The following is a 9,781-nucleotide window of genomic DNA, read 5'->3' on the forward strand; positions in this document are numbered from 1 at the left end:
GGGCTGTCTTACAACTACCTCATCAGAAAGTGCCCTTAAAAAAAAGAGATTTGTCACTCTAACTCTTACTCGCATATCTCTAAGATCTCTGGCCCTCGTAGTGGGTCTTCTAGCATCTTCTGTTCAAGGTTTTTTCCCCAGTTCTCTTCACTACCTGGCTTTGCAAAGATTAAAGATATGCCATTGCCAGAAGGATCTAGCATAGTCAGATCAGTGCTTAATTTGTGCTGATGGTTTACGGTGCTGAGCACTGGCACTTATTTCACAGAAAGTGCCCTTAAAAAAAAGAGATTTGTCACTCTAACTCTTACTCGCATATCTCTAAGATCTCTGGCCCTCGTAGTGGGTCTTCTAGCATCTTCTGTTCAAGGTTTTTTCCCCAGTTCTCTTCACTACCTGGCTTTGCAAAGATTAAAGATATGCCATTGCCAGAAGGATCTAGCATAGTCAGATCAGTGCTTAATTTGTGCTGATGGTTTACGGTGCTGAGCACTGGCACTTATTTCACAGGGCCGGTGCTATTGAATTTATCTCCTGTGGGAGGTGGACTCTATAATTATTAAATATACATTTAAATGATTTAAGTACATGTACCAGATGGCTTTCCATGTTACCGTGGCCATCTTGGACATTTGGCTATATAAAGCAGTGAATACCAAGCATCTGCGCTTGCTATTCTGTTTCTTTGTTGATGAGTAGGTTCTGCCCTTCCTGTAATGGATGTGTTAACCTGCTCGCCCTTTGCCCTGGCTCCATTTCCCTGTGTGTGCAGCTTTTTGGAATCAAGCTGCTGCACGTTCATTGGTAGCTGCGCCAGCAGAGCCTGTTATGGCTTCATTAGTGCTGGCGCCTCAGACCTGCATGCCGTTCTTTCCAGCCCCCGATCCGCTTTTGGGTGCAGTCGGCACTCCCTGTCAGAGCGAAAGATGCTCAAGTCGGCTAAGTGTACTCACTGATGGAGTGCCTGGCACGTACGATGTGTCTTTATTTGGGTTTGTGCTTGCTAGAACGCTTTCCAGAAACGTGGTCATTGTGCATAATGTGGATTCTGCCTCTCACCCCTGCACTAATCTCATACCTCATGAATTAAGGTCAAAGTGTAAACGTGTTTCGCAAAAGCCTCTCTTGTCTTTGATTTACTAGCCTATAATGTTGCTCCATCGATAATTATCTAGGCCACAATATAGGATGCATATCACTGGAGCCAATGGTGGAGCCGGAGGTACGCTCGGCCCCCAGCAAGGATGGAACGCTTGTCACTTTCACAGCACATATCCATGCATGCCAAAATTTGCAAAGCAGAAAGAGGGAGATTTAAAATAAATAATCAGGGGATGTATCTTTTTGCTCATTGACTTCGTTTTGAAGTGGGGACAATTTATAGAGGGGGGAGTACTAAATTAAAGCCTTTTGTGGCTTTAAAAATCGTGAGTTCCAAAATTGATTCAGGTCTGTTGCCATGTATGCGTATCCCATTATACCAATGCCATTTTCTTTGTAGCAGTATGACTGGGTGGTGCAGGTGTGTGATGTGTCCATTTGTACTTGCATATATATGTTTGTGGTGGTCTTTTGTTTTTAGTCCCTGCAGCACCGTCCTGGCCACCTTTTAAGATCTGCACATTAAAGTAGCACTACATGAGCGGTAGCAGTATCTTTAGTCAGTAACAAACTCAGCAAAAGGTTGATAATGTACATTAATACTACTTTACACATGCATTAATGAAAGATTTAATTGAAACTATTTCCAAACTTGGGGAGACTTATATTTTCTCTCCGCGCATACAATGATTATGGTAACACAACTCTGCCTTTTATCATTCAAGTCTGTAAAAGTTGGGACTCGATTTCCAGTGTTGGAAAGTCTGTGCAATCAACATGGCAATAAATATGGATCTTCTTTTTATGCGATTAAACTGATTCAGATGACAAGTTGAGTACAAACATGTCTGATAGAGACTAATAACTGCAGATTTCTCATGTTGTGATTTTTCCCCAGGCATCAGGCTGGATCTGGAATCTTTCCAGCAATTCCTTCGCACCCAGGTAGGTGGCATCGTGTGGCTCAGTGTCAGGTCTCTCCAGCATCAGAAGTGACGACAGGATCACTATATCAGCACCACCTCCATTTGCTGATGTCATTTCCTTTCTTTCAGCGCCTTCTGACACGGATCTGGAGCTACTTGAATCCTGTCACTCTTGACCGAAATTTTCTATCAGAAATTATTGAAGTGTACAGACAGGGTTACCCCATAGGACGTTCAGGTTTAATACATGCTGTGACTGTAACTGACAGATGTCGGTGATAAACACCTACGATGTCTATCTATGGTGCCTTGGCTCAAAACACAACTCAGCTTCTTGTCCATGTGGTACTAAAATGAAAAAAAGGCTATATGCAACAGAGAAGCAGAATTTGCAGTTGCTGAACTACACAGGTAGAAGAAGCACTAATGGTGGAAGGTGAGGCAGTTTCAGGCGAAGTTGAGGGCGCATACACAGTCCCGAGGCCGTGCCTGTGGCCGATTGTCTTCAAAGTTGCCGGGTTAAGGTAAGTCTAGGAAGTCCCTCAAAAAACAAGAATTCAAATCATGGGTTTCTTTAAGTCATGCAACTCCCCAAGGTCCTCTAGGCCTTGAAGTCACTCTCCCTCCCCGGAACTGATTCTCACACTAGTTCAGATTTCCTGGACAGCTACACCACAAGCGCTTCAGCAGTTCAAGGTTGCCCATGCCCACACCTATGATGCCACACCAGATCTCTCTGCAGTCCCTTTGGGGCCATGGATCCGAAAGGGTCTCCAGTTAGCATTGAGGATCCATCCTCAATGCCTAATGTGCCACTAGAACTCAACCCAAGACAAAGTATGACTGTAAGTCTGGTTCAAACTACATTGCCCTTGACACTACATCCTGCTTCTTCCTCGATGCAGCTGTCCATGGACCTACTCTGGTACCGACACCAGAAACAGAGCCAACAGTACTGTCCGATTCTGAAACACATATCCTTCCAAGACAATATGCCCATTCAGAGCCAAATATGGTTGCCCCACATTTCAGATATGGGGCCGATGAGGATGGTGATTAGCAGGAGGGTGAATACTTTGAGAATGGCAATTTATTTGACGAAATCCAAGATGTTAGATGTCTGGATACATCCCCAGATGTTGGCTTTCATCCCACAATCCAGCAATGGCGAAAGAGGAATCAACCTGCTTTGCCACAGTCATTCGTAGAATACTGCTGAGGTCAAAACAAATCTCTTGACAGCAGTTCTGAACCCGGCACAGTAAACTCAGGGATCACTTTTGCCTGTTAATGAGGCCCTTACTGACATTCTGTTGGGCATCTGGGTGAAGCCAAATCTTGTCCGACAGTTAAAAGGCATGTAGCCAGAAGGCACAGACCTATTCCAGAGGACCTTAACTTTCTCCTAAGACAACTGAGAGTTTGGTAGAGGCATCCTCCAGTTGCCCAAACCCCAATTTGTTCCCCACCACACCACAGAGAGGGAATCCAAACAAATGAAATCCTGATCAGAGTCCTGAGGAGAGCCCCGAAACCATTAGGGGTTCGAAACGCGTTGACTTCTGAGTACGGGGGATTCATGAGGGGGCATGCCAGGAGGGAATTAGTTGAATTGTATTTCCCCTTTGTAGGTAACACCCCGATAGTATGTGTAAACCCATATCTCAGTCACAGGCAGGACAATAGGCATCAGCTTGGAACGGGACAGTGTCCACCTAGTGTCTTATTCTAAATTCAGGACTGGTTAAGTGTTTTATGTTCATATATGTATTTTTGTTGTATTATTTTTTTATTTAAATGTCTCTTGTAATTTTTCCTAAATTTGCTTTGTTGTATGTTTCGAATTTAAGTATGTGTCAAAATGAGTATTGTTTGACAATGTGTACTTCAATCAAGTATTGTTCATTCTAAGACATGTACAATTGAGTTTAATTGTCTACTGCATGAAAATATTACAAACTAAGCTGAATAAAGCTTGTGCACTTTAGAATTGTTAGTCTAATGTGCCCATCAAATACATGGTTAATTGTCTTCCTGGATACTTCGCTTGTGTTCAATTAGTATAGTGGTCCAGTCCAGGCAGTCAAGGACCCAAGCCTTGCTTGTTTATATTGCTGAGGTTAATGACAGCACACAAACAGCAGCACCTCCGACAGAGATACAGAAAAGAGGGCCACTTATTGTGAAGAGCACTAAACCACAAATTTGTCTCAAAGGCAGGCGAATACAGTTTTTGTTGAGGCCAAGATAAAATCACAGACTTTGGTAGGGAGCTGCCCTGCTGGTGTGACAGAAGAGCCTTTCGAAGGGGCAGCCTGATTGGAGGATGGATGCTCATTCTCAGGAGTTCGGGATGACAAATGCAAAAAGAACAAATTATGGATGGAATGCTGAATTAATCAAACATTCACCCCCCAGTCACAGATCTGGGTTAAATCCATTGTTTTATTGCACGCCACTACATTCCAGTTTACCAGCTCCCAGAAAAATGTCTGTAAGGGCCTGATTAAAGGGCAGCAATGGCTCCAAGAGTTCGACCCCGGATGAGGCACCTCTGTCAAGATGTTTGCCCTGACCTCAAAGTCTAGCAGTTGTCAAAGACCTCCACTGCCATACCATAACAGATGCAAAAAATGCAACTTTCTCCATAATGGCCCGGAGGAGAAAGCTTGCCAGATGTCTGGGGAGGTATCCAGGCCACTGGTTTCATCTAGCTCCTCATACCAGATTTCTTCCAAAGAGGTCATACCCTTCTTTCCCCTCACCCCCTTCACGTGGCAAGGGCCTGTCCAAGGGTGGCAAGTCCAGGGGTTGATACTGCCTGGACGGCAGCTGAATCGATATTGAGTAGCGTCAGACCAGTGTTGTCTTTGAGTCTGTAATCAGGATAGGCTAGTCATCCAGCGCGAGACTACCTGCGTCATGGGGCTGGGGTGGGTGGAGGCACCCATCTTGGCATCAGACCAGTTCCAGGGGCAGATTCAGAGGGCCTGACTGCTGTCGGGGGCAAACCAGCCAAGGGAGTCAGTGGCCCAAAGATGGCATGTATGGCATTATAGAACTCTTTTAGTTGGGCAGGGGTCGCTCCATTTCCGTGAAACTGGAAAGCGCAGTGCAAATCCGACTGCTAGCTTCAGAGGTGGAAAGCAGGGCCTCGAAGCATGGTGTTAGGACGGGAAAGCCAAAGAGCGATTCAACTCCTTATGCTTCTAGGACTTACCCAACTTCGAGGAATTGGTTTTGAAAAACGGTCCTAGGTTGCTTGTCTTCTAGTTCAGGGATGACCTGGCCTGGCCATTCAGGCTGGACGGTTCCCATTTGAGCAGGATCAAGACTGATTTGCATATGGCTGGGTCCAAACTGAGGCGGAATTGTGTGCAAAATAACAATGGACTGCATTGTGGCCCCAAATAATTAGTAACGGCTGAGTTTAATTCAAGAATTCAATCTATCACTTTTTTGTGTACTTCAACAATTGGTTAGGTGATTCTTAGAGTAATGCTAGGATTAGTGAAACGTCAACACAGAGTTGTGCTGTCATTGGTTGGGTGCTGTCGTAGTTGTGCTGTGATTAGTTGACCTTTGGCATAGATTTGGGATTCGTTGTTGTATATTTACATGTTTTGTGAGGTTTTTTAGAAAAGAGTGACTAATTGGTGCAATGCTGAAAAAGCCTAAAGCCCCTAGTGTACCTGTTATGGAGTGTCAAAAGATTCCTTCAGGGTGCTTGCCTGCGAACAAAATGTTAACGCGTGGGGCGCTATACATGTACATGGATCATAGATTGGCATGAGTATACTTCTGGTAACAAGGATTTGACATTTTCTTTAGAGGGTACCTTTACTATTAGAAAGCTAAATTTCCTGACACCGGCAAAAATGAGAGAAAACCACTACCTAGACATACATAATTTGAGGCATTGAATAAATGGGCTGTGTTAGAAATGGGGGTCTCCAGTTGGCAATGGCTGGTGCCAATGTCCAAATAGGGACCCTTCTTCCTAACTCAGGGCAAGCGGGATACCCCCTTTGATAACCCCTGCTCAACCCTGTGGTAATGTAGCACGAGCAGCTAGGCCTATCTCAGAGGCAGTGTGTGAAGCATTTATGACCATGTACAATAAGGCAGTAACAACACCACAAAAAGGACATAACTCAATTAGGTACAGAAAAATAATATCTTTATCTAAGGTTCAATTCAAGACTCTCAATGTGTTTCAACAATCACAATGCACGTAAGAGACTCAAAAGGCAATAACGTATTCACCAGAACGTGACACTCACTGAGTTCAAGGCCGGTTGCGCACCAGATACCTGCCGTTGAAAGGGGACACAGCATGCAGCTTCTCGGAAAAGCGGAGACGGTGACAGGCAGACTCCCAGCGACCACAGGTCTTGGCTGCATGGGTCCGCAGCGTGCACCCACAATGATTCGGACACTCGGGGACAGGTGGGCTCTCAGCGGCGGCCCGGGCTGGTGGTGGCGATGACTCTCGTCTTGCAGCTCCGTGGCGGGCTCCCAGCAGCAGCAGCTCTCTCTTAGCTGCGGCGGGCCATGAGACGATAGCAACACTCCTCGACAATGGTGAACAAGCTGCGGGCCCACAGCGGCAGCAGCTCTCTCTTAGCTGCTGCGGCCCCCACGACGAATCGTGATGATGCAAAGTCGGCAAGGGTGCGGGTACTCAGCGGCAGCAGCTCTCTTAGCTGCGGCTTCCCACAGGACAATCCACAATGATGCAAATTTGGCAAAGTGCGGGCACTCAGCGGCAGCAGCTCTCTCTTAGTTGCGGCGGCCCACAGGACGAATCACGATGATGCAAAGGTGCGGGCACTCAGCGGCAGCAGCTCTCTCTTAGCTGCGGAGGCCCACAGGACGAATCACGATGATGCAAAGTGGCAAAGGTGCGGGCACTCAGTGGCAGCAGCTCTCTCTTAGCTGAGGCAGCCAACAGGACGAATCACGATGATGCAAAGGTGCAGGCACTCAGCGGCAGCAGCTCTCTCTTAGCGGCGGCGGCCCACAGGACAATCCACAATGATGAGAAGTTGGCAAAAGTGCGGGCACTCAGCGACAGCAGCTCTCTCTTTAGCTGCGACTGCCCACAGGACGGATCACAAGGATGCAAAGTGGCAAAGGGGCTGGCACTCAGCGGCAGCAGCTCTTTCTTAGCTGTGGCGGCCCACACAGATTCAGCGAAGGCTCTGGAGGTTCCATTTCAGGTGGGCTCTCAGTGGTGACAGCTCTCTCTTAGCTGCAGCGGCACACACAGATTCAGCGAAAGCTTCGGAGGTTCAAATTCAGGTGGGCTCTCAGCGGCGGCAGCTTTCTCTTAGCTACAGCGGCCCACACAGATTCAGCGAGGGTTGCGAAGGTTCAATTTCAGGCGGGCTCTCAGAGGCGGCAGCTCTCTTAGCTGCAGCGGCCCACACTGATTCAGCCAAGGTTCCCAGTCTGCGTTCCTCACAGTAGAACTAGAGGCTCCTTATTACTCGATGGAGACCTCACCTGCAAGCAGAATTCCTCGCACAGGAATTCCGACGGCTGACGGGGTGAAGTCTAATGTCCCTGAGACTTCGGCAGAAGGCGCTCTCAATTCAGGCCCTTGGGTAGTTTCTTCCGCAAGCTTGGTGAAAGTTTCAAAAGTCCTTTCCTATGTTCACTCTGACAGAGTTTCGTCTTGACATCCAGAAGGAACACACTTGGACAAAGTTCTAGCGCAGCGTTTTATACCTAAAAAGAATTTGTTCTCCAAAGCCACAAATCACTACATCCAGTCAGAACCAGTTTGGTGGGGTCAGGGAGCACTTGGTTTACGAGGCAACATCCTGCCCTTTCGGAATGCGGATGCAAAAACAAGTTGATGGACAGAATGCAGAACAATGTCATACATCAACCCCAGTACAGAGATATGGGCCTAAATCCATAGTTTTTTGCTTACCTTGCCATTCCAGTTTGAACCCAGCCATATGCAAATGAGCCTTGACCCTGTGCCTCATGGGAATAGTCCAGCCCGAACTGCCAAGCCAGGTCCTCCCTGGACTGGAACCAAGCATCCTAGGACCGGTTTCGGGGTTTCACCCCTCTTCAGCCAGGATAGCTTGATTCCAGTGGCATGGGGAGCACGGGACTCACGTCTGAGCATACCCGTCCCACTCGGGGTGACAAATGCAAAAACAACAGTTGATGGACAGAATGCAGAACAATGTCATACATTCACCCATCTGCTATCAAGACGCCCAGTGGGGGGGTGGAGCCATCATTCACCTTGCCAGGCACGGCCTTGCTCAGATCAAAGAGTCACCCCTCCCTATGCTTTGAATATCGATCTCTCTCCCCAGCCAGGTCTGACCCATCTGGACCTGCTGCTCCAAAACCAGACAGCCAATACATATACTAGCAAAGTCTACAGGAAAGCTCAGACACGAAAATACCATGTTTCCAGAAGAGGCATTTTCGAACATGGAATATATAAATGGTTCTTACTAAAAGGTGTGTCTCAATGTCCTGTGCATAAACATATCAAACGCGAAGTTCCTATCAGGTTCTGGAGGTGAGATAGGATTATAGCAGATAATCCTCAACCTGCTTATTTTGGCCTATGAGAACGGATAGTTTCACAATAGTAACAGTGAAATGGGGGTAACTGCTATTAGAACATACTACACAGACCTAGGCATTATGGTTATCCTAATTCATACAGTCATATCTACACGGGGAGCATTTGCGCTGTGGCACTGATCAGCAGTGGCACGGCGCCCAGAGCATCTAAATCCAGCCAACATAAAAGGTAGGAAGCGAAAAGAGGAAGGGAGACCCACGCCAATGATGCCAGGTCTGACAGGCTCAAATGACTTTAGGGAAGAAAATGTAGCAACAGTGTACGGGCTTGCTAAAACGGTGATTAGAAAACAAGTGTGATAATCAGGAGAGATTCTGGAGATAGGGTACAGTACAAGTGAGAGTTTTCCCTGCAATAGTTAACGAGACAATAGACCGAAAGAAAGCTGATAGCTCTGTAGATGACAGAGAGAAGCTAGACAAGAAAAAAGATTCAGATGATGAGAATAATTTTTTTGATTTTAGACCTCCTCCATACGCTGATGCTACACAGGCACCATCACAGTGACCGATTTTACCTCACATAGGTGCAAGGGAGAGGGTATGAGTGCACAGGGACTGATGCCCCTAGCAGTACAACAGCGGTAGCAAGTGCAGGAATGAGTGCAAGTGCTCCACCTGAGAATAAATTGATTGCTTTGCCTAGTACTTGTATGTTATGTGAATTTGTAGAGCACAGCTAATCACCCATGAGTAGAGATGCTACTGTTATTTCTACTGGTGTGACTGCTTCTGTCTCTTTTGAGCCTTCTGTACTTCCTAGAGAGAGGGAGATTAATATTGCAGATTTAAACATTGAATTTGAAGACATTTTACGAGGAACAATTTACTTAAAAAGAATAAAGTTATGTAATTGCGCAAGATGTGCTAGTGAAGCACATAATAAACTTGAGAATTTAACTGGATAATATGAGGTTGATATAAGCAGGAGAATAAATTTACAGAGGAATTACAGAATGGATTTGACAGAAGCAGAAAAAATTCAGATGGGTTTAGTAACTTTGCAAACTCACTTTAAAGATTTAGCTGAGAAAATTAAGGACTGGGAAGATTTAGGAATTATAAAGAAAAGTGATCCAGAATCTGAAGCAGTGTCAGAATTTCCTTTAAGGAAAGTGCATGGAGGGAATTAT

At 46.2% G+C, this 9,781-nt stretch overlaps 1 long non-coding RNA gene across 1 annotated transcript in view; it reads left to right on the forward strand.

Moving 5' to 3' along the window:
• LOC146799084 (uncharacterized) overlaps positions 1-3,820 on the forward strand; it is a 28,730-nt gene extending 24,910 nt beyond the window's left edge. The window contains exons 3-4 of the long non-coding RNA XR_014969235.1: positions 2,000-2,046; positions 2,157-3,820. This is a non-coding gene — a long non-coding RNA (uncharacterized LOC146799084). The remainder of the gene's footprint in view (positions 1-1,999; positions 2,047-2,156) is intronic.
• Positions 3,821-9,781: the final 5,961 nt, after the last annotated feature.

Source organism: Triturus cristatus, chromosome 9 (assembly GCF_964204655.1).
Source record: "Triturus cristatus chromosome 9, aTriCri1.1, whole genome shotgun sequence".
In the NCBI taxonomy this organism is placed as follows: Eukaryota; Metazoa; Chordata; class Amphibia; order Caudata; family Salamandridae; genus Triturus; species Triturus cristatus.